Source organism: Saimiri boliviensis, chromosome 14, assembly GCF_048565385.1.
Source record: "Saimiri boliviensis isolate mSaiBol1 chromosome 14, mSaiBol1.pri, whole genome shotgun sequence".
Taxonomy (NCBI): Eukaryota; Metazoa; Chordata; class Mammalia; order Primates; family Cebidae; genus Saimiri; species Saimiri boliviensis.
In genome coordinates, this window is record NC_133462.1 from 92,647,175 (window position 1) to 92,672,355 (window position 25,181).

Genomic DNA, 25,181 nt, shown 5'->3' on the forward strand with positions numbered 1-25,181 from the left:
GTGCCTGTAACAGATGTCCACAAGCAGGATGTGGCAGCGCTCTGAATTCTGAGTCCAAGCAGCTACCTGCATCCTCGCAAGAGCCCAGAGTTCCCGCCTGCTCCTCCCTCACCCGCCTCCCTGAGCTGGCTCACCCCAGGATGGATGTCCTCTTCTGAGACGAGCCCTGTCCCTCCCTTGGATCCAACGGAGGAACACTTGGGCAACTAGGGGCTGTGAGCTCAATCCAGACAAAATGCTCCTGGTGAGGAGCAAACTCAGACAACCAAAGGCACTAGCAGCTCGGTTCCGTGTAACTTCGCATTCCCACGGTCACTGTGCTCTTATCTCAGGCAGAACCTTGGCTGTACTGCAGCTGCGCATTTCCACAAAGCCACACATCCAAACCAACCGCACTTCCAAGGTTCACTCTCCAGCTACACAGAACTGCCAGAAGGAAGGGAATATTCCTTTCGTGGCTTCTGGGAAAGGGACCACAGCCTTGATGGGGTGAAGTCAGAACTTCTAGAACCACCAAAGGCCTATTCCAGCTACAGCCTCAACACCTCCCCTCCCTCTGTGCAAGGTGTTCCCATCCCAGTGAATAAAACTGCTTCTCAGAGAAATAAGCTCGTTTGCTTACACAAAATCAAGTCAGCCTGGCGTGAAGAACGCATCTATACCTTTAGGGCAGTTTCAGAGCCTACCTGTGTCAGTGGTGCTTGCTGAAAACAAGCCTTTTGTAGAAAATTACATGACGGGCTGATCTACAAGGGCAGGTAAACATTCCATGAATACATTTAGGACAGAAACACTTGCCTGCCCCTGCCCCCACACTGGAAAGATACGTTCCTAATACGGTAACATATAACGGGGATTATGTGACGCAGACGGCTACGAGCTCGGCTTGCCAGTGCACATTTAGGCAAATTCTTTTCCCATCTGTAGAGAGACTACCACATGGATGGCTGAGACTGCTGTGAACCCACACTCACAACTCCTACCAAAGCCCTACCAGCACTGCTGTGCAAACACGACAAGGTGGGAGGTTTGAGCCTCTGGGGAGAATGCAAAGGTCTTCAGGAATTTGTTCTCGTGACAACAGCCATTACGATGAAGAACACCTCCGAATTTCAGGGTGAGTTTTGTTTTCGTGAAGACCAAGGCCGCAGCCCTCATCTCCTTTCACCTGCCACGTTTCCATCTTTTATATTTTCTTCTGTGGGAACAGATGCTCTCATTCTCCTCTGCAAACAGAGATAAAAATGCTTTAAACTGCGGCAGGGCAGATTCAAGTGAGGTTTAAGGGGCAATGTCCTGACAGCAAAGGTCAGGATAAGCTAGACGTGGTCACTCCAGAGACATGTAAACACAGGATGAATGCTAGCATGACGTGGGTTCTGTGCTCCTGGCACGTGAGACTCTGTGGCAGGCAGCACTATGAAAGTGGAACAAAGCAGGCCGGACCCTGAAACCAGCTCTGCACTGGCCGGCTGTGAGGCCCAGAGTCTAGCAGTGCCTTCTGGCTCAGCTCGCCCTAAACTTCACTAGGGTTACCGTTGAGATGGAAACTAAGATTCTTCCACTCCGTTAGTTGCCCATGTGTAAAATATATGTTGTCTCTGAAGAGAGACCTGAAATTCTGATAGGAGAATTTCTGAGGTTTGTGACTGTGCAATAAACTGTAAACCCCTTTGTTTTGAGTTCTGCCTCCCTCATTCTATTTTGAGTTTTCTCATATACAAATGACACCGGCCATAGCACAGAGATTATACAGGACTGAAGACAAGACAACACTCTATACCAGGCGTCCCCAAACTACGGCCCATGGGCCACATGCGGCCCCCTGGGGCCATTTATCCGGCCCCCCCGTCGCACTTCAGGAAGGGGCACCTCTTTCATTGGTGGTCAGTGAGAGGAGCACAGTATGTGGCGGCCCTCCAACGGTCTGAGGGACAGTGAACTGGCCCCCTGTGGAAAAAGTGTGGGGACGCCTGCCCTATACAGTATGACATTCCGCCAGTCCACGAATTTGACAATGATAATTTAATTCACACATTCCCTTTAACATTTGTATGTATAATGATTTTAACAGGCAATATTCCCAACTTGAGTAAACATGGTATCTGCTTATCTGCTAAAGCAAGCACATAAGATTATTTAACCCGTGGTTCTGAATCTAAGCAATAGTTTAGTTGTGGTCCACAATGACAACTTCACATAACAAGTCCTGGGATGCAACTTGACATACTTCTTTTAGGATGTTATCTTAGGGGTAATCTACAGAAATGATTTAATTTGAGATTACAATGTATCTCTTAACATCAGTTAAGGGAGGGTTCAATAGCTTGCCCTAATTCCTCAGAGTTGGGCCACACAGATTCCCCAGTTTTACAAATACTTTGTAAGGCAGCGCTAAAATCCTCAGACCATGTGTCAAACAAGCCACAAGTTCAAAAGAAACATGTCACTGTTTGAGGCAAAGAATTACTTTAATATCTCAGCCTTTAAAAAAATTTTTTTTAGAACTGTATTTATTTTGTCTCTCAGTGGAAGAAAAGCCAGTATTCCTTCAATTATTATTTAAAAAAAAAAAAAAAAGATCTGCAGTCTATGAATTAATCCATGCAGAGATCTGTCCCTGGAGCTGAAGGTGGCTCACCCCAGAGGGCAATCACTTGGATCACTACTTTTTAAAGTTTGGGAGGAGGGAGGGGTGACCAGATTCTCACCTCAGATCCATGAGAGATACTGCACAAAATCACCAGGACTCAGATGTTCTTCCAAGCAACTCTGCAGCCCGTGGAAGTTAAGTGCCGGCTGACTGCACGGCGAGCCTCTTCCTGGCACGCCACCAATGGAAAGCACATGTCTGCATTTCAGATTCCAGTAAACTCCAGGCTGGCCCTCAGCCAGAGGACCTCTTTGTAATGTCAAAGATAAAAGTTCTGGCCGTGTTTGGCACCCTGCCTCCACCTCCATTCTCTTGTAACCATCTCATAAACCAAGCACGCATTACTGTTAACAGAGTCTTCCAGACACAGGTCTAATGGAGCTCCATAAACATTACCAGATGATGATCAGAGAGGTCCCTACTTCACAGGAAGAAAAGGAGGTACAGGGAGGGCCAAGTGATTTCACCCAGGACACGCTGGAACTTACCAGGAGAACTGGAAATATCTATTCAAATAGATATTCGGAATACGCCTATCACCAGCGATCTGCTCACTGAGCCACCCCGTCACGCGCATCTTTTATCAGGACCTGGGATGTGGACAACGTCGAATCTCAAATCTGTCCCAAACAGTACAGGTATAGACATAACCTTTGTACTGGTATCTAGTGAAGCTCCTAAAATTTGAATGTTCAGAACGGCTTTTTGGGTATACAAGACGTATAATTCTTCTCATACCCTTAATCGTCTTTCTCTTGCCCAAAGGAATGCTATGATGTCATTCACAGAAGATTTAGGAAATTATTACCTTTTTATTAGTTTTCATTTTCATTTTGGGTCATACTCACTGTGGGTCAAAATTACACGGCCCCAGCTGTTTGCCTTTACCATTTCTGTTTTACTCTCCATTTAACTTTCTAGATTACTCTGAAAGTAAGATTTTAAGATTTGTAAATGCTTACCAACTAAAATACGAAAGGATTTCTTTTCTGGAGGTAAACAAACTTAAAAATCCCTCTTGCTCCGTGCAAGAACAAGAGGTATTGAGACCTTCATTCAGAGGGTTTAACATGAGAAAGTCTCAGGTCTTCATTACTGATGAAAGCTGGATTGCACTGGATGTGCCATATAGATACATACACACATATATATGGCAAGCCTCTTTCCTGGCATGTGTGTACATATATATGGACAGATAGATATACATACACATGTGTGTATATATGTGTATGTATATCTATCTATATAAATATGCATGCATATATATGTATCAGAGGCTTTAATTCACTCTAGGAGGCTGCAGAGAGTTTACTTCCTCCCCTGTGCTACCAACAGGGCACAAACACACAGATACCCATAGACACCCACATACACACACATCCCATCCCAGGAACGTGCTTTCTGGGATGCTCAGGGCTCCAACTTTCCCTCTAACTGCAGACCTGTTGCTCCTCTAGCTCTGGCTCTCTTCTTTGCTGTCAGGGCCTAGCACGGTGGGTATGTACTTAGAATCACTGGAGAAGCTGTTAAGAATACCGACCAGGTTCCATTTGGACATGTGATATTAGCGTCTCTTGGGGGCAGGCAGACATCAGTTTCTTTTATAGGCTCCCCAGGTGATTCCAATGTACAGTCTGGGCCAAGGACCATCAGCCTGGCTTTGAGGCCTCGGTCGTCATTCCCAATCCTGGTGATCACGCTGTCACTTTCTGTGCCGACATGGTTAAGACTTGCTGCAAATACTTATGGGTTTTGGCTCTTCTTTTTCTTGCCTACTCAATCTAAAATTCTGTCTCCCATGTTCTCTGCTTTTGCACAGGTATATTTTTTTACAATAGACACAAAAGTGACCGAGTCCATGGCACTATGAGTAATAAGTACCGTGCCTTTCAGGGGGGCTTTAGTTCAACACATGACAACATCTCCCAAATGCACAGCAGGCCAGGTACTGGATCTGAGAAGACACAGCTGAGCTGTAGCCTCAGCTTACGTTCCGGTGTTTGAAATGGCCACATAAATCATTCTAAATGTATCATTTCTAAATACAGCATGTGATTACAGAGAGGTAAGCCCCGGGTTATGGGCGCACAGAGGCAGAGAGAGCCCTTTGCCCGGCCAGGATTTCAGGAAAATGTCCTGGAGAAGACGACACGTGAGTTTGGGCTTGAAGGCCATGGAAGTATTAGGCGAGGAGAGAAGAGCAGGAAGGCCAGGCCAGTGGGAAGCAGAGAAGAGGAGAGGGCCGGGAGGCGGCCATGCTGTTTGGCACCCTCGCTCCGCTCATGCACGGCAGGGCGGTGCCGTGGAGCCTGGGTGGCGCACCTCGGCCCTCTGCTGCCCTGCCCAGTCTGCCGTTACTCGCTGTTCAGAGGCTGCTTTTCCTCAGAGGCCCTTTTCCCCGCTACGCTGAAGGCCTGTTCAGAATGAGCCCACAGACCTAAAAACGTAAAGCTGAATGAAACGATAATCGCAGAAACAGGGTGTAGATAAAGGTTCAGCTACGCGGTAGAGAGGTGGTAAGGGGCCAGATCAAAGCATGAATTTCATCCTGTGTGGGCAATGCAGAGAGATGAGGTAATTTTAAGTATAATCACTGTTTTTCAAATATTTATGTGAAAAATACACTGGCAGGTGGGGGGAACTGAAGGCAGAAGACCAGTTAGGTAGATGTTTCAACAATCCAGAAAGAGATGACACAAATCTGAATAAGGCAGTGGCCTTAGAAACAGAGATGGAGAGGAGAGAGTGATTAAGGGAAAAGGACCAGTTGAGGAGAGCTTAAGAGGTGACGACTTGGGAGTAAGTCGTCTCTGGAGAGTAAAGGAGGGTCCCAGGACAACTGCCACGGATGTGGCTTCAGCGACGAGTGCACGGTGAAGCCTTCCGGTGAGGTCGGGAATGCAGAAAGGTACGTTTGCTTTTGGACACGCTAATGTAAGACGTCTGCAGAGAATCCAGGTAGAGTTGCCCCACACGGAGTCAGCAATATGAAACGAGACCCAGAAGACAAGCGAAACTGGAAGCGTAGGTTTGGGAGTCAATGTCACACAGGTGGAACCTGAAAACATGGGAGGGAAGGAAACTGCCCAATCCAAGAGGCCCCAAGTGCTTCAGGGGAAATGGGGGAGCAGCAAAGGCGGGCACAGAAACCGCAGCGGAGTGTGCAGGAGGAGGAAGGGAGGGACAGAGTGTGAAACACAGCAACGGCATCCATGGGAAGAGACTCCAAGGCGGCCGCTAGATCTGAAATCAGAGAGAGAGAATATCCGAGAGAGAATGTGTCAGGGAGCATTGATGGTGAAAGCCCATCAGCGGGAGTTCAGAGAAAACAAACAGGGTCGTTGAGTGTGCAGATGACCCGAGGGTTTCACAAATGAAAGAGGAAACAATGGTTAGAGGCAAAAGCTGAGCAGGGAAAAGAGTTTGTTCCTTCTAAGGAGAAAGTCTGGTCATGTTTATGCCACAGGGGAGGCCGTGGACAAGGAGAGGCAGATGACAGCACATGGGGCAGTGAGGGCATGGGTCAAGAGCACAGGTGGTGGGGGTGGGTGGTGGGGACCTGGCTTTGGCAAGAAGGTCCCCATTTTCTCGGAAACAAAGGGAAGAAGGAGAATGGGTACAGGGAGTTGCATCTGGAAGTCAGTAGGGCGGGAAGTTGAGATGGGATTTTGCCTGCTGGACTTAATTTTTTCCCTATCTACTGAAATCAAGAGAGAGCAGAGGCTGAGGAGGCTGAAGCAGCAGTAAGGGTCTGGGAGTGCCATGGGTACAGGGGCCAGCTGAGGACACGTGGGACAATTTGGCAAGGCGGAAGCCCAGCCCAGGGAAGGACGGGAGCAACCCCAGCACCAGTCTGCAGGATGCTGTGATTTTCACCAGCACCGCTGCATTGCAGGGGCCTGAACTGCAGGAACATATGTTGATGTCATCAACGGCTGGAAAAGAACAAGGCAGAGAAGGCAGGAAGAGGAAGTGGAGCTTGTTAGTGGAAACAGACATGAGTTCCACAGAGAAAGCGGGGAAGCTACGTATGCTGAATTTCCAAAAGAGGAATGAACGCCCCTTTTCTCCAGCTACACTGCAGCTTGTGAAACCAATGTGTATCTGTTTGTTGTCTGGTCTCCGGTAAGAGCAGTGTAGTGAAACCCAGATTTCTGTGACCTAGGTTTCATGTTAACACACGAGAACTGCTTGGCCATCTCCCCACTTCCATTTTTTTTTCATTATACTTTAAGTTCTGGGATACATGTGCAGGATTGTTACATAGGTATACACGTACCGCGGTGGTTTGCTGCACCCATCAATCTGTCACCTACATTAGACATTTCTCCTAATGCTATCCCTCCCCTAATCCTCCACCCTCGACAGGCCCCGGTGTGTGATGTTCCCCTCCCTGCGTCCATGTGTTCTCATTGTTCGACTCCCACTTATGAGTGAGAACATGCAGTGTTTGGTTTTCTGCTCTTGTGTTAGTTTGCTGAGAATGAAGGTTTGCAGCTTCATCCACGTCCCTGCAAAGGACAGGAACTCATCCCTTCTTATGGTTTCATAGCATTCCATGGCACATATGTGCCACATTTTCGTTATCCAGTCTATCATCGATGGGCATTTGAGTCGGTTCCATGTCTTTGCTACTGTGAATGATGCTGCAATAAACATACGTGTACATGTGTCTTCATAGTAAAATGATTTGTAATCCTTTGGGTAAATACCCCATAATGGGAATGCTGGGTCAAATGGTATTTCTGGTTCTAGATCCTTGAGGAATTGTCACACTGTCTTCCACAACGGTTGAACTAATTTGCACTCCCACCAACAGTGTAAAAGTGTTCCTATTTCTTGTTGTTTTCTGACTTTTTAGTGATCACCATTCTAACTGGCATGACGTGGTATCTCAGTGTGGATTTGATTTGCATTTCTCTAATGACTGTGATGATGAGCTTTCTTTGATATGTTTGTTGGTCCCATAAATGTCTTCTTTTGAGAAGTGTCTGTTCATATCCTTCACCCACTTTTTGACGGGGTTGCTTGTTTTTTCTTGGTAAATTTGTTTAAGTTCCTTGTATATTCTGGATATTATCCCTATGTCAGATGGATAGATTACAAAAACTTTCTCCTATTCTGTAGGTTGTCTGTTCACTCTGATGATAGTTTCTTTTGCTGTGCGGAAGCTCTTCGGTTTAATTAGATTCCATTTGTGGATCTTGGCTTTTGTTGCAATTGCTTTTGGTGTTTTAGTCACAAAGTTTTTGCTCATGCCTGTGTCCTGAATGGTATTACACAGGTTTTCTTCTAGGGTTTTTATAGTTTTAGGTCTTACATTTAAGTCTTTAATCCATCTTGAGGTAATTTTTGTATAAGGTATAAGGAAGGGGTCCAGCTTCAGTTTTCTGTGTATGGTTAGCCAGTTTTCCAAACACCATTTATTAAATAGGAAATCCTTTCCCCATTGCTTGTTTGTGTCAGGTTTGTCAAAGATCAGATGGGTGTAGATGTGTGGCGTAATTTCTGAGGCCTCCGTGCTGTTCCATTGATCTATATATTTGTTTTGGTACCAGTTACTGTAACCTTGTAGTATAGTTTGAAGTCAGGTAGTGTGATGCCTCCAGCTCTCTTCTTTTTGCTTAAGATTGTCTTGGCTATACAAGCTCCTTTTTGGTTTCATATGAAATTTAAAGTAGTTTTTTCTCATTCTGTGAAGAAAGTCAATAGCAGCTTGATGGGGATAGTACTGAATCTATACATTACTTTGGACAGCATGGCCGTTTTCATGGTACCGATTCTTCCTATTCATGAGCATGGAATGTGTTTCCTTTTGTTTGGGTCCTGTCTCAGTTCCTTGAGCAGTGGTTTGTAGCACTCCTTGAAGAGGTCCTTCACATCCTTTGTAAGTTATAATTTTAGGTATTTTATTCTTGTGTAGCAATTGTCAATCGAAGTTCACTCATGATTTGGCTCTCTTGTTGGTATATAGGAATGCTTGTGATTTATGCTAATTTTTGTATCCTGAGACTTTGAAGTTGCTTATCAGCTTAAGGAGATTTTTTTAGCTGGGATGATGGGGTTTTATAAATATACAATCATGTCATCTGCAAACAATCTGACTTCCTGTCTTCCTATTTGAATCCCCTTTCTTTCTTTCCCTTGTCTGATTGCCCTGGCCAGAACTTCCAATACTATGCTGAACAGGAGTGGTGAGGGAGGGCATCCTTGTCTTGTGTTGGTTTTCAAAGGGAATGCTTTTAGCTTTTGCCCATTCAGTATGACATTGGCTGTGGGTTTGTCATAAATAGCTCATTATTTGGAGATATGTTCCATCAATACCTAGTTTATTGAGAGTTTTTGGCATGAAGGGCTGTTGAATTTTATCAAAGGCCTTTCCTGCATCTATTGAGATAATCATGTGGCTTTTGTCATTGGTTCTGTTTATGTGATGGATTACATTTATTGATTTGCATATGTTGAACCAGCCTTGCATCCCAGGGATGAAGCTGACTTGTTTGCAGCAGATAAGCTTTTTGATGTGCTGCTGGATTCGGTTTGCCAGTTTTTTATTGAGGATTTGGGGATCGATGTTGGTCAGGGATAATGGCCTGAAATTTTCTTTTTTTTTTGTTGCGTCTCTGCCAGGTTTTGGTATTGGGATGATGCTGGCATCAAAAAATCAGTTAGGGAGGAGTCCCTCCTTTTCTGTTGTTTGGAATAGTTTCAGAAGGAACAGTACCAGCTCCTCTTTGTACCTCTGGTGGAATTTGGCTGTGAATCCGTCTGGTCCTGGACTTTTTTTTTTGCTTGGTAGGCTATTAATTACTGCCTGAATTTCAGAACTTCTTATTGGTCTATTCAGGTATTCAACTTCTTCCTGGTTTAGTCTTGGGAGGGTGTATGTGTCCAGGAATTTATCCATTTCTTCTAGATTTTCTAGTTTATTTGTGTAGAGGTGTTTATGGTATTCTCTGACAGTAGTTTGTATTTCTGTGGGATCGCACACTTCCATTTTCAATGCAGCTGCAATCTTGATAATGAGGGCACAGTAGTCATTAAACTATTGGAAACTACGAGTCTATAAAATGCTTGACCATCACTTAGGTTCACATTTGCTTTATTCATTTCTAGCCTGTACAAGGTTCACGTTATAGAACAAAATCTGAGAACACTGCTGACAAACAGCTGTGAAGCATTTCCCAATAGTTCTAGACGACCTGCCTCATAGGATTGATATAAGGGCTAAATGAGGTCATATGCAAAGTGCTGTGCATAGCAACTGGCTAGCAGTATCCGCGCCCAACACATGTGAGCTGTCCTATCACGGAAGAGACGAAGAGTGGGCAGCAGAACACTGCCATCTGTAAGAGGACAACACTGAATGACTGAGTGATAAAGAATGCTTCGGTGCTCTCTGAGCAAACCAGGAAGCATGGAAGAGACAGATTCCCTGCTCCGAGCATGTGGGAAAACATCGACAGATCACAGAGAGCTACTTGATTCTTAGGTTTTTTTCTTTCTCCCCAAAGAAATTACTCTTCAATAGGAGAGGGCAGAATAGGAATTTTAGAAAGGTTCACATCTTTAATTCCAGATGAACTATATTCCAGGAGAGTGAAAGAACTTTGTAAATATGGTCATAAAGCTATTATTACTCCTCGCTGAAGAACCGAGAGAAAGGGAGGGGCAGCAGCAGACCAGAGCGGTGGCAAATGTGCTTTCAAGAAAATATTCACAAAGTAAAACTTTGTGTAATGGACGTCTTCAAGCAGATAAGTCACTGTCTGTCTTTGACGAACGCTTATTGAGCATTTTAAAACGTGTGTACAGAACACACCTCTGCTGTCTCTGTCAATGTCCTTCTTGCTGCTGCAGCACCAAGAACAAATCCTGCCAGTCTGAACTCATTTTCTTCGTAGACATTACACAAGTATATGCGGCAAATAATATTTTCATAAGACCCTGTGGGTAAGGGAACGATATCTGGTTAGGATGAGAAAGTGTATAAAGGTTCCTGGCTGGCTGAACAACCAGCCGTATCTTAGGATTACCTGAGGTCAGCCTTGACTCACTCCTTGGTAGGAATCATGGAATCATCTTCCTTTTTTTTATAGATATGGGTGAGTTTTCAGAGAGATGGATAACTGCAAGCCAAATACCAACAACACCCTTTACTGAGGATTTATTGTGCTAATTACTTTAAACGCTTTACCTTAATCATTTCAACAAAGTATCAGGTAAAAATCAGTCCAGTCCCTAATTTATAGAAGATAAGACTGCAGCTGAGAAAGATAAGTTAACCTGCTCAAGTTCAAGTCGCTAGAAAGGGGAAGAGAAGGGCTTGAGCTCCCAGCTGTGTGATTTAGAAACCTGAGTGCTCTCTGCTACACCACACTGCCTCAAATAGCCAAGTACTTGAAGACTGGTAGGTGGGATAAGAAACCCATTTACTCTTTATTGCTCCACAGGGCAGAACTAAGACCCAGATGAAAATGAAAAGAGGCAGCTTTTGGCTCATGAGATTAACTAACTTTACAATCACAGTTGCCCAAGAGTGGAACACTCTGCTCAAAAAGAGTGTGCTGAGATCTCCACTAAAGACGCTCGCATGGCCTATAGATACCCACCTGGGAGAGACATTGTCAAGGAGATACTTGCCCTGGGTGGGTGGGGCCTATACAGGCCTTCCAATCCTAGGTTTATGGGCTCCCACAAAACGACTCTCCTAAGTTTATTACTTATAAAAATCTACATATCTCCAACAGCATAGTGGGGATATTCATGCTTTTGACCAGTTTAGAAAACTCACGTACCTAAGTGTACCAGCAAACCAACACTCTGTTACTCAAGCCTGGTTTCATAACCTCTGGGATGTGTGCGTTCTTGGAGGAGGAAAGAATACCACGGGCATGAACTGCATGCAGAAAGCAACCTATCATGAAGACAACTGGAAACACACATCCTGTCTTTCCAGTGGGGGTTTACATGTGAGTTTGTAAGTCTTGGTATGGGGAAGTAAGGTAGGTCATACTCAATATTAAAAACTGTTGGAGGAAGAGAAGGCAAGAATATCCCCTCCTGAGAGCCAGCTGTTTAAACTACCAGGAAATTGTTTTATGAGTAAAAGTCACTTTGAACCATCGAGTAAAACAGAGCCTTGGCATGTCCCATAGAGCTTAACTCAGTGCTAGGCAAGTAACAGTCTTTACTCACATATTCACTCATGCAACACAAATTTATCAGGCCCTGCACTGGGCACTGAGGACAAAACACAGAACCAGACTGATATGGCCACTCTTCCTTTCCTCACAAGTGAGCACATGCACAGCAAATTTCAAAAGGTATGTCATGTCTGCTAGCGCAATAGTGGAAATAAAGACATAGCGGAGAGTAACAAGAGAGGCACCTGCTTTTCATAGGGTGGTCAAGGATCTCTCCCCCAGGAGGTAAGGTTGAAGCTGCGAGCCGAAGGATGACGATGAACCAGGCAAGCACAAAGCTGCACGAAGATGGTTTTGGACAGAGGGAAGCCAAGTGCAAAGGCCCCCAGGACAAGGAAGCGCTCGGCATATTCCAGCCGTGAGCCTGAGCTGGGACTGGGAAGGTGAACAGGCCAGGCCACACGGGGCCTGCTGGTCGTGTTAGGGAGGATGGATCTCCCCACCCAGAAGGCAGAAAGGTGCTCAAGCACTACCTCCTGAAACATTCTCTGGCTTTGCAAGAAAACTAAGTTCCAAGGCAACAGTGTGGTCACAGGCAGACAGCTTAGGGACACTCCTGCAGTGGCCCAGACAAGAGCGAGTGGTGCCGAAGAGGTGGTCACAGGATTATCCATGCTGCCGGAAGAGCAGAGAGGATACAAGTGACAAGTGACTGCTGACAGTAAGGAGGTCTTGACTTGACTTCATTCTGGCGTGCTGGTCGGGAAACACTGGTCGGATTTATTAACCCAACCGTGGTTGCCCCAGACAACGGCTGCTAAACCTTTTTCTGATCTTTAACAAAAATTCCCCATTTATCTTCTGTATTCTTAACTCCCTAAGTCATCAAATCTTCATCTCATGTGAAAAGAGAGCCTATCTGTGGCCTGAATTACTAAAATAAACCAAAAATCAATTTATAATTTCGGGTAATAGTTCTAAACCTATTTCCGATCATGTGGGGGTGGGAGGTGCTGAGATGAAAAAGAGAACCAAATGTGAGAAACTAGCAATGAAGACCCTCAGTCAACAGTTTAATGACTACTAAATAAATGAATAAATGCACTACAGTACCCCTGGGTCCCGGTTCTTATTCAGTTACACATCTGTTCTGCAATAGAATGAGGGAGTTAATTACTTTTCTATGACATGTATGTGTTTTGTGAGACACCACATTGCACCAGTTAATAATGATCTACATTCTGTTGACACAAAATGTTTAAATTAATAAAAAAAATCTAAATGATACATGACATAGCAAAGCATACTTAACTGAAAGGCTAGATGGCAGGAGCAGTAATTTTCCTCAGAAGAAATTGAGATGAGCTTACAGTAGCATGAAAAGCTCAATCAATAGAGAGACTTATATGGGCAAACTGTTTTCAAGAGTACATACTTTGTAGAAAGGATAGGCTGTGCTTTGCTAATAGCTGATATAACAGCACTGTGATTGTTAGAGAAAGAAACTGAGACTGATACCAGTAACTGCCCATAATTGACATTATTAGTAATTTTCCATTTAGATCTGTCTGTTCAATCTTTAGGGTCAGAAAAGACAAATGTGAAAAGGGTATAAACAATCCCTTGAAGCTCTAATACTAAAAAAAATCCTTGTGCTCTTCACCGAGTGTACCTTTGGTAACTAGATACGAAACCAACAGCACTATGGAAACAGTTTATTTTTTTCCAAACTATGTAAGCAGTATTAGATTACCTTGGAAAAACTGAGATAGGAGTCAAGTGGGCTCCCAGCACAAAGACGGAAGACATACTCTAAATAAACTTGACAGGAGTGCTTTGTCCAAGTCTCGAAACCACCCAAAGAAAGCCTGAAACCCAAAACATGCTGTAATGATTTTGCGATTTTCTACTTACTCTAGGTTAAAAAACAAAAGTCTATCACTTATCTTGCATTTTAAAATTCGTTCTCACTTCTCTCTTTCTTAAAACAATAGGAAAAAACCCCGAAACATTGGGGCTGGAGTCAAGAAGTTTATTTCCTGTATAATAATTTGATGCTTTTGGGGTGCCAACGCTGAAGAACCTGCAGGAACTATCGCTTCTTTCCGACCATTCAAGCCCGCTGTTCTTCACTGTCCTTCACAGTTTAAAGCAGGCTTTATCCACGGAGGCCCAAAGAAGATCATGAAACGTACATGGATCTGACACTAAGAATTTAGGCATAAATCTAACAAGATGCATCTTTTTCTAATTTGTGCCTATTTTTTGGCTTTTCAGGGAGCTTGAGATACTAGAGTCTTCTTCTAGGCTTCTGAGTACGTAGTAGATATTTAGTAAATGCTAATTGATTGTCATGTGAATCAACACATAAAGGTGAAAATGGCCAAAACCCAGAGTGGGTGATTTAAAAATGAAAAAATATCCAATTTTATAGGGTAAAGTTTTGTGGGTTTTTTTCCCCTTTAGTGGTAGGATGTTTAATATTCCCATGTGATCTCAAACATTTTATTTATACAGGGATATCCAAGTCAGAGGGCTCCAGAACTTGAGGGCTAGGAAGCTTTTTAGGAATGCAGAAATCAGAAAGATGAAAAAGACTGTTCTTAGAAGACTTGTACAAAAGAAATGCCACTGTATCTTAAAAAAAAATAAAAGCCCAGAAGGTCAGTACCTCTGACCTGAATACTTATGGCTTAAGTCTTTCCCCCAGTCTTGGTGAAGCCTGAAAACCACAGGTCTCCCTGACTGTGGTACAGCATGGTTGTCTGGGGTAAATACCTGAGGTTTATTGTTTCATGCCAGGGAAATGGAGGACGCAGACATACAAAGCAATTTTTAGAACGGAGGTTCAATAGGCCAAAGAAATAAAACAGAATAGCTCTTTTTTCTGCAGGGAGACAGGGGCACCGAGCGGGTCTTCTGGTTTTGTGGTGAAATGCACGCGGGTTTTTACAGATGAGCTTGGGGAGGCGGTGTCTGATTTACACAGAGCCTGAGACATTGGTTGGACCAGGTGTGATGTCTGCAAAGCACTGAAGAAGCTGGCCATCCCCTGCTAGTCTTTTATTACACAGGTCTCTATCCGGCTGATGGTCATGTTGTGTGTTCCCTACTGTACACGTGGTTGACAAAGAAAAGGCAAGATGGAGCCGCCATGCTGAACGTGCCTGGCCCCCCGATAGCCTTTTCCTATGGCACAGCTGCCGCACTCACCCATGCAAGTTTCCAGCTTATCTATGTCTGCAGCTCGATTTTACAGGCTGCTTTTTGTTAGAAAAGCAGTGGTTTGGGGCTGTTTTTCATTCAAGGAAAACCTTACTGAGGACTTCCTTAACCCTCACTATCTGCGCAACAAATTTCTTTTTAACTCCCATATCAACCAGATAAGGCTCTCCCTTCCTCCTGCAGGCTGAAGAGTTTGTGTGCCCTTAATCTTTCCTTAGAGTCGTATTTTTCTAGTGTTTCTCTATTAGAGGTTCTCTCTGTCCTTTTTAAGTTATGGGGCCAGCCGCATAAAAGATACAGTTATGGGGCAGCCGCATAAAAGATACAGTTATGGGGCAGCCGCATAAAAGATACGGTTATGGGGTAGCCGCGTAAAAGATACGGTTATGGGGCAGCCGCGTAAAAAAGCTCATGGTCTTTTGTTGAGCTGAAAGGCAATGATATAAAATTAAGAAGGTTAGTATTCACAACTTTTACAATGATTTAACTGACCTTATTCCTAACAGGAAGTAGTTGTAAGAAGCAGATATTCATTTAATATGATGTCAAACGAAGGTAATTTTCCTTCTCCTCTGAGGCTGTTATTCCCACTGGAGTACTCACCCATGTTGAATGGAGCCTAATTGTTTAGAAATAATTAACATGTTTTTATTTCAGTTGTAGAAAACATAATTCATTAATTGGCTGCTACTTTATGTGTTCCATTTTAAAAGGCACAATAAATAAAGAATTAGCAAAAGAAGGTATTGAAAAAATGCCAAGATTGACTAAATTCTGAGAAAAGCAAGATGATTCCAAACCAAGGACGGGTAAATTTATTACATAAATGAGTTTAATGACAAATGTGGAGACAACTGTTTTACAGGCCTTTAGCTACAGCTTTCAAATTCTAATGTTATAGACACGAAAGCATTATCAGTGCTTTAAATTCCAGAATTCTAATTTATATATCAAAACAAGAGACAGAGGAAGTCCACATCTCTCCTTCCTTATTAGAGTTCTCAGGGCCTGCAAATGACCTGTCAACCAACGTTGAAAGAAAAGGAAACAGAAGATATGCTGCTGGCTGCAAATGAAGCAATACAACATCCTAATTACCGGGAAGTACAGCTAGTGTAGAGACCATCACTCCCTCTCTTCAGCAATTAATACTCAGTACAATTGGTAAACGTTCTAATCTTTAATTGAAGCACCCAGAAACAGCCTGTAAGCAGATGAGTATCTGAAACAAAGTATTCGCCATATCCCCGGGTATTAACTGAACCCCAGAGCATCGCACTCTTGGTGGGGGAGGAAGCAAGCTGCCATCACAGACATGCAGCTCTCTACAAGCCCTCCTTCTGGGTGTGAGGATGTAAGAACCACGCTCACGTCCTTGCCTGGTATCTGAAATTTGCATTCTTCTTCTTTGGGCAATCATTTCTGACTTCTTGGTTCTACCCACACATTCTTCTGGCTGTGGCTGGTCGAAAGCCAACCCTCAGTGTTGTTCACTTGCTTCCCATCCCTCCATGATGAAAATCCAGACCCTCTGCCCAGCACAGACCATGCCTCGCCTCGCCCTGCTAGTCTTCCCAGCCCCTATCCCGCAGCAACACTCCACCATTCACAGTTCCCTGACGTGCTATTTCACAAGCCCCTGGGATATTTCCCAGGGTGTGGCCCTGTCAGAGGCCTGTGAACCAGAGCAACTCCATCTTGAAAGAGGGCCGTGTAAAATGAGGCTGACACCTACTGGGCTTCACTCCCAGATGGTTAAGGCATTCTAAGTAACAGGATGAGATAGGAGGTCAGCACGAAATACAGCTCATTCATAAAGACCTTGCTGATAGATTGCAGCGAAGAAGCCAGCCAAACCCTACCAAATCCAAGACGGCCACGCGTGACCTCTGGACGTGTCCCGCCAGCACCATGACAGTTTACAAATGCCATGGCAACGCCAGCAAGTTACCCTGTATGGTGTAAAAACGGGAGGCATGAATAACCCACCCCGTGTTTAGCATATCATCAAGAAATAACTATAAAAATGGGCAGCCAGCATCCCGTGGGTCTACTCTGTCTCTGAAGTAGCTATTCTTTTATTCTTCTACTTTCCTAATATACTTGCTTTCACTTTACTCTATGGACTCACCCTGAATTCTTCCTTTTGTGAGATCCAAGATCCCTCTTCTTGGGGTCTGGACCGAGACCCCTTTCCAGGAACATCCCCAGACCCAATCTCTTTGAAACGACCTCTGAAAATTCCTCTACAACCTTTATGACTCAGGTCCATGTCTCCTCCTCCATGAAGCCTTTCTAGACTGACCAGGAAGATTTTTTTTCTCTTTTATTGCCACTACACTTCAAACAGGCTTCCACTAAAATAAGTGCCACACTAAATTAAACTGTGTGTCTGGGTATCTACCTCCACGTTAGAATGGAAGCCACCTACAGGAAGGGGACATCTTTGACTCTCAGATTCCCATAGTTAGCATCTATGTCTCATGTCCTGAAGTACTTGAGGAAGGAAGAAGGGACACAAGGAGGCACGCGGAGGGAGGGAGAGATTCAAGCGGGTTTGCTGAAAGACTGGAGATGAAAATAATAATTACAGGCGAGTCATGAGCAAAAAAAGGAGACCTGAGTCTATTGAAGCCCTAAGCAGTATCAGAAGTCTTATTTCCAGAGAGTCAACGTTCAAGCCATAAGCAGAAAGGACTTACTCCTAATTCCAGTCCTTGCTGAGGTGAGCGAGGGCTCCCTGGACTCCCCACAGCAGCTCACGCGTCAGTCTCTCCTTACGTGACAGACCTGTCAGTCGTCTCACCCACGCGGTTGTGAAAGCACTGGCCAATGCCTGTCTAGGGTCTTGATCAGACACTTTAATCTAAACATACTAAATTATTCAGTAAAGCCAACCCAAAATACGTATTTTTCCTGTTTACATTTCTAGAATTCTATTATCTAAAGGGCTTGAGAAATTGGATAAAGATAGTATGTGAATTACTTGAAAATGAAGAGTAAATAAATGGAAGTTATCTTTCAAGAAAAATAAGGGTAAATAAATAAATTGGTCTGGAAGTTCCCTTTGGACTTTATTTTACCTTTGCTTACCTGTTACCCTTGCTTCCACAACCACAGGTGGCACCCACAGTGCTTCAGCAAAACCACTGCCCAGGATCTGAAACTTGGATTTTCTGGGCCCAGTACCACTCAACTTGTGAGTGACACAAGTCTTATCTCCTCTCTGCAAAATGATGATATTAACTAGCTGCCTAACGTTTCTTCTAACTATTCAACTTTAACTGACTCTTTCTGACAAACCACTTAGCTTCTGTGATATTTTCTGGATCTAGTGCAAAGTATTCTCTCTCATGTCTACCTTTTAAGCTCTGAAGGTATGCAATCAATAGCACGTAGAAAGAGCCCAATCTGAGCATCAATTCAGCAGGTTCTGAAGACATAGTGAAGAAATGCATCTGTTTTCCATCAACCATGTCTACCTGAAGCCCAACAGCAACTTTTCAGAGCAGGGGAAGAGGAAAGTGGGAGCGCATTTAGTCACCTACCACCCCCGACACACGGAGCTGCATTACACATTCCCTGTAGCTCACCAATGCCACCTATTCCCCAGCTTCATTCTTCCCAGGAGTCAGCATCACTAGAGAGGGCAATTAAGGACTATCTAGACAGCGAGTGCCAAGATAGTTACTGTGAAATTTCACCCCTTTCCATATTCCAACAGTGAGCTGTTAGTGGAACTCTGTGGCAGAGACCTAGAGGATTCTCAAGCACGTCATGGTTTAAAGGCTTTGAGCAAGTACGATGGACCAAAAGTATAAGCCTCCGAGTTCACGGCTGAGCCCAATGAACAGATAAGGAAAAAATGTATTTTCTGAGTAAAATACAAGTTATTTTTGAATGGCACCACATTCTCTTAATTTCTACACAGACTAAGATAACGGAAGTCATTAGAATACCTTTCTCCTTCTAGGACAGAGGGAGCCACTCTCCACCAAACCTGCAGCCCTCAAGTCGTGACCACTGAAAAGACCTATTTTCAGACTTAGGGCCAAAGTGTGGGTGACCTCACACCTACTGCAGTGAAGAAGGAACAAATAACAAGAGAAGCCTTGTCTGGTCTCTGTCCCATGGCACTTTATTATTTGTTTCATTGTGAGCAAAAGATTTCAACTGTGGTTCAGAAAGGAACAATAATTCTTACACGACAAACTCTGAAAGAGGCATCAACACAATCCCTATCAAAACACCAATGACATTCTTCACAGTAGCAGAAAAACGAATCCCCAAATTTATATGGAACCACAAAAGATCCAGAATAGCCAAAGCCATCCTGAGCAAAAACAACAAAACTAGAGGTATCACAGGCCCTGACTTTGAATTATACCACAGAGCTAGAGTAACCGAAACAGCATGGTACTGGCATAAAAACAGATACATAGAACAATGGAAAAAATGGAGAACCCAGAACTAAATCCATACATCTGCAGTGAACTCATTTTTGACAAAGGTGCCGAGAACATACACTGGGGAAAGGACAGTCTTCAGTAAATGGTGCCAGGAAAACTGGATGTGCAGAAGAATGAAATTAGATCTCTATCTCTCACTATATATGATAATCAACCAAGATAGATTAAAGACTTAAATTTAAGACCTCAAACTATGAAACTAGTCAAAGAAAACGGGGGAAACTCTCCAGGACTTGGTGTGGGCAAAGATTTCTTGAGTAACAGCCCAAAAGCACAGGCAACCAAGACAAAAATGAACAAATGGGATCACATCCAGTTAAAAGCTTCTGCAGAGCAAAGAAAACAATTAACAAAGTAAAGAGACACCCCACAGAACTGGTGAAAATACCTGCAAACTACCCATCTGACAAGGGATTCATAACTAGGACATATATATATAAGGACCTCAAACAACCAAACAGGGAAAAAAATCTAACAATCTGATTAAAACATGGGCAAAAGATCTGAACAGACATTTCTCAAAAGAAGACATACAAATGACAAACAGGTATAAGAACATCCCTCATCATCAGATAAATGCAAATCAAAACTACAACGAGAAATCATCTCACCCCAGTTTAAAATGGCTTTGATCCAAAAGATAGGCAATAACATGCACTGACAAAGTTGTGAAGAAAAGGGAATCCTCGTACACTACTAGTGGTAAATTAGTACAGCCACTATGGAAAACAGTATGATGGGTCCTTGAAAAACTAAAATAGAACTACCATATGATCCAGTAATCTCACTGGTATGAACATACGCGAATGAAAGGAAATCAGTGTATTAAAGACATCTCCACACTCCTATGTTTACTGCACCACTATTCACAACAGGGAAGATTTGGAAGCAACCTAAATGTCAGTTGATAGATGAACAAAGAAAATGTAGTACATATACACAATGGAGTACTAACCAGCCATAACAAAGAATGAGATCCTATCACATGCAACAGCATGGACGGGACAGGAGGACATTATGTTACATTATACTGGCCGGATACAGAAAGATAAACTTCGCATGGTGTCACACATTCACAGGAGCTAAAAATTAAAACAATTAAACTCATGGAGATAGAGAGTAGAATGATGGCTACCAGAGGCTGGGAAGGCGGTGGGAAGGGAGAGACATGGGGATGGTTAATGGGTACAAAAATATAGTTAGACAGAATGAGTAACATCTACTATTACAACAGGGTGACCACAGTCTACAATAATTTATTGTATATTTAAAAATAACTGAAGAAATGTAACTGGAATATCTGTAACACAAAAGAAATGACAAATGCGTGAGGTAATGGATACCCCATTTACCCTGATATGATTACACACTGCATGCCAGTATCAAATATTTATCTCATGTACCCATAAATATATACTGCATACCTCCTATGTACCCATAAACATTGGAAATCTCAAAATACAAAAATGTTTATGAAAGAGGTATTGGTCTCTTGGGAAACAAAGTAGAGAGAGAGCCCCAGATGACATCTACTTTGTCCAGGAATGTGGGGGGAGGGGAGCAATGGCCTGGATGTCCCTCTGTGCAGTGCCACGCATGCTGTCTTCTCACTCAGCTGAACTTCCCTCCCTTCTACTATCTATACCCCCTCAGTGACAGCCATGTCAGGAACTATCGGGGTGGACAGGCCAGCATGATTAGTGATGAAGGACAGTGACATGCTCCCGAAGACTGGACAAAGGTCAGCTTACTCCTCAGGAAGAAGAGCCCAGGCTAGGAAGTGCAGGAGATCAAGCCAAGGAGAATACAAGAATGAAAAACGCAGCTGAGCACGGTGGCTCACACCTGCAATCCCAACACTTCTAGAGGCTGAGGCAGGAGGACTGCTTGATCCCAGAAGCTGGAGACTAGCCTGGGCAACATAGTGAGACTCTCTCTCTATAAAAAACTTAAAAAATTAACAGGGTATGGTGGCACATGCCTGGAGCCCCAGCTACTTAGGTGGCTGACATGTGAGGATTGCTTGAGCCTAGGAGTAGGAAGATTGTTACCGCGAGTAGGATGATCACACCCCTGCACTTCGGCCTGCGTGAAAGCATGACACCTGTCCCAAAAAAGAAAGAAAGAGATAAAAGAAAAACACCAACCACCCCAGCATCGTGACCACTACAACCAAACCAATCAAGCGGTACTAGGCACAGAAAGCGGGGGAAGGAAGCAGAGACTGTCAAAAACTCCAAGAGGATGAGTTAAAAAGCGGTTTCGATCGTGTGACCGATTCAGAGACTCTGATCAGCAAACGATGGGGACTGAGGAGGCTGCATTTCTCGGGACTTCCCCAGATCATTCAATAGTAATACTGGCTACTGCCGTTACCAAGCATCTACCATCTCCCAGACTATACATATATTATCTAGTTAGCTAATTGAACCCTTAAAATACCTTTACCAGCCGGGCGCGGTGGCTCAAGCCTGTCATCCCAGCACTTTGGGAGGCCGAGGCGGGTGGATCACGAGGTCAAGAGATCGAGACCATCCTGGTCAACATGGTGAAACCCCATCTCTACTAAAAATACAAAAAACTAGCTGGGCGTGGTGGTGCGTGCCTATAATCCCAGCTACTCAGGAGGCTGAGGCAGGAGAACTGCCTGAACCCAGGAGGCGGAGGTTGCGGTGAGCTGAGATCGCGCCATTGCACTCCAGCCTGGGTAACGAGAGCGAAACTCCGTCTCCCAAAAAAAAAAAAAAAAAAAAAAAAAAAAAAAAAAAAACCTTTACCAGGTTTAGGGTATTCTCATTTTACAAAAAAGAAAATTGAGACCAACACAGGGAAAGAAACTTGCTAGTTTCAAATGGTTAGTAAACAGCAGAAACAAGAACCATCTATCTGCAAAGCACATGCTCTTTCCCCTGTATCAAGCTGTCCTCTTATCCACCATTGGGATTTTATCTCTCTGGCCAGTTGCCGATGCTGTGGAATTGGAACCCAGCTTCTGATAAGTCTAATTCTGTACTCTTTCTATAATAAATAAGATACTGACTCAACAAAGGGTACCGGAATTGTTGGCTATCCATTATGCAGACACATACATTAACTCAAAATCTATCAAGTACCTAAATATAAAACCTAAAACTATAAAATCTACTATGAAACATAGAAAAAACATCTTTCTCCTCTTGACTTAGGCAAATATTTTCAGCAATGGCTTCAAAAGACTGATCCATGAGAAAAATACTGAAACTATTTCAATATTTAAAACTTCTGCGCATCAAAACTTCTGCATTTCATTCTGTGAAGAGAATGAAAAGACCAGCTGCAAACTAAGAAAAAAAATATGTATGAAACACATGTCCAATAAATGACCTCTCTACAGGATGAAGAACTCTCAGAATTCAGTAATAATAAAACACCCAATTTTTAAAATACGCAAAATATTTGAACAGATACATCAAGAAATAAGATGTACACGTGGCACACAAACACATGAAAAAATACATTACAGTACTGCAAATTAAAACTATAATGCAATGTCACTAAACTAAATTTATTAGAATGATTAAAAAAAACAAAATCTGACTAAAAAAGTGCTGGTGAGGATTTGCTAACTGGAACTCTCATTCACTGTTGGTGGGAATTCAAAACAGTAGAGGCTACTTTGAAAAAAAAGTGCAGCAATTTCTTATGAAGTTAAACATATATTTACCATACAGCCCAGCAATCCCACTCCTAGGTATTTGTCCACATAAAATAAAAATTTGTATTTACACAATAACCTGTATGTGACTGTTCACAGTAACCCTGTTGACAACCACCAGAACTGGAAAACCACCCAAATATCCTTCATTTAGAAAAACAAAGTATGAAACAGCCACACGATGGAAGAGTACTTGGCAGTAATAATGAACTACTGAGATTACATATTATAAATGTGTATAAAAAGAACATGGCTGAATATGAAATGCTAAGCAAAAGAAGCCAAAATGAAATGGCTGGTGAATTTATATGACATTTTGGGAAAAGTAAAATAGTAGTGACAGAAAGAAGATCAGGGTTAGCAGGTGCTGGGAGCGGGGGATGGAGGTCGATACAAAGCAGTATGAAGGAATTTGGGCGTGGTGGTGACAGAACTGCTCTCTGTCTTGATGGTGGGGTGGGGGTGGTCACAGACTGTATCCCTTTATCCAAGTTTGTAGAACTGTAGACTAAAAAAGGGTGAATTTTACTGAATGTGAATTATACTCCAATTCTTTAAAAAGTAAGAGAAGGAAGTATCTGTTACTCATATCATTATAGAAACAGCATAGTGGAGATTAGGGCTATGCTCTTGAAAGCTCCAGTTGCCACATCCACAAAATGGCAGTAAGAGTAATGCTAACTTTGATATGGTTGTGGAGACCAGCGAGAGACAAGTAGAGAACTCTGCAGAGCACCCAGCACACAGTAAGTGCCCTCGAAGCTTTTGCAGATACTCTAATTCACACTGCTGTCTGAAGAGTCACCCTATTCTCCAACACTTCCTGAACACGAGTGTGCACCTGTGTGCCATGTGTTGGGCTGGGGACAGCACTTGGTACACAAGAATACATACTCCGTGTCACATTACCTGTCATCACTGAATCTATCCTCTGAGCTGGAGCGCTGTGAAGCCAAAAGACAGTACAGAAGAATGTCTGCGCAAGAACTGGAAACGTGAGATGAATTCACGTCACCACAAACTGTGGGGAGACCATCTTTCACCCCTGAGGTGGACTTCTGGACGCAACAGAGCCACATGAAGGAGCCTGTGAGCACAGCTGCCTGTCCTCCGGGGAGCAGGACCCTGTGATGTGGTCAGCAACCGAGTCCACGCAAACACAATCGCTACACTGTTTTCTTCTCAGCCAACTTGACGGCCCACTGTAGCAGGCCCAGAAGCCTCTCCCGGTACGTCACAGCAGCACTGCAGATGCGATTATGTGGTTATGAAGTCAGAAAACTCCTTTCCTCACTTAGACATGAATCTAACAGAGTCTCATTCACTCTGGGGGGAACACATTTTTCTGGGTGTCTGGAGAAGACAGACACAGGTAACATACAGAAATGTTAGGTTTTGACAACTTAAAAATGGAAATGAAAACACACACACTCACTCACACTCTCTCTCTCTCTCTCTCTCTCTCTCTCTCTCTCCCCCGACCCCCCGACTCCTTCCATTCCCTGCCAAATCTTCCTAAAGGCAATATAGTTTGGTTATGATGAAAACTTTACAAACAAGAAACATTCTGCTCAGATAGTTAAAACTTAGAATTGGGAAGCATGCAACGCTGGCTGGGCTCCTCACCCTCATCATCCTACCGTGAGACAGGTCTGCTTACCATCGATTTAGCAAAACAGAGTCGGGCAGCAGCACAAAAAACCTTGGTTTACTAACGACCTTTAAGTAATTGCTCACATTTCAAACAGACTCGGTTACCATAAAACTTTTTCTTGGGCTGAGAACTTTCATTTCCTTTGACTATAGCTTTAATTCTAACAATCCTTCATTTTGTCTTCTTCAATCACTGTTTCTTCCTTTCACTCAAACCTGCCTCCCCCCGCCCCCTGTTTTCATGGTTTAAGAGGCACAGCCTCACAGACGCACAGCACAACTCAAAGCTGCCTCCCCCCGCCCCCCGTTTTCACGGTTTGAGAGGCACAGCCTAGGTGATG

At 43.6% G+C, this 25,181-nt stretch overlaps 1 protein-coding gene and 1 long non-coding RNA gene across 9 annotated transcripts in view; both read right to left on the reverse strand.

Moving 5' to 3' along the window:
- SMYD3 (SET and MYND domain containing 3) overlaps window positions 1-25,181 on the reverse strand; it is a 755,279-nt gene that overhangs the window by 167,407 nt on the left and 562,691 nt on the right. The window lies entirely within an intron of this gene.
- On the reverse strand, window positions 1,185-25,105 carry LOC141581145 (uncharacterized). The gene is made up of 2 exons (XR_012513696.1): window positions 2,712-25,105; window positions 1,185-1,226 (listed from the first exon to the last, which is right to left on the reverse strand). It is a non-coding gene; the product is annotated as an uncharacterized LOC141581145 (long non-coding RNA).